This window comes from Rhinopithecus bieti, unplaced genomic scaffold (genome assembly GCF_001698545.2).
Source record: "Rhinopithecus bieti isolate Rb0 unplaced genomic scaffold, ASM169854v2 scaffold_13710, whole genome shotgun sequence".
NCBI classification, from domain to species: Eukaryota; Metazoa; Chordata; class Mammalia; order Primates; family Cercopithecidae; genus Rhinopithecus; species Rhinopithecus bieti.
The window spans coordinates 766,571-767,017 of NW_016807962.1; positions in this window are offsets into that span (position 1 = coordinate 766,571).

Consider the following 447-nt stretch of genomic DNA (forward strand, 5'->3'; position numbering starts at 1 on the left):
AGGAGATTATAGGTAAAAGGCACATGGTATTCCTGGTACCATTGATTTTAGCAACTTAGCTGTAAGTTAGAAATGATTTCCAAAACAAAGCCTTTTTAAACATTTCTAAGCTAGATGGCTGGGTGCGGTGGCTCAAGCCTGTAATCCCAGCACTTTGGGAGGCCTAGGTGGGCGGATCACGAGGTCAGGAGATCAAGACCATCCTGGCTAACATGGTGAAACCCCGCCTCTTCTAAAAAAAAAAATACAAAAAAAAAAATTAGCCAGGCGTGGTGGTGGGCACCTGTAGTCCCAGCTACTTGAGAGGCTGAGGCAGGTGAATGGCATGAACCCGGGAGGTGGCGCTCTCAGTGAGCTGAGATGGTGCCACTGCACTCTAGCCTGGGTGACAGAGCAAGACTCCATCTCAAAAAAAAGAAAAAGAAAAAGGGGGGCAGAGCAAGATGG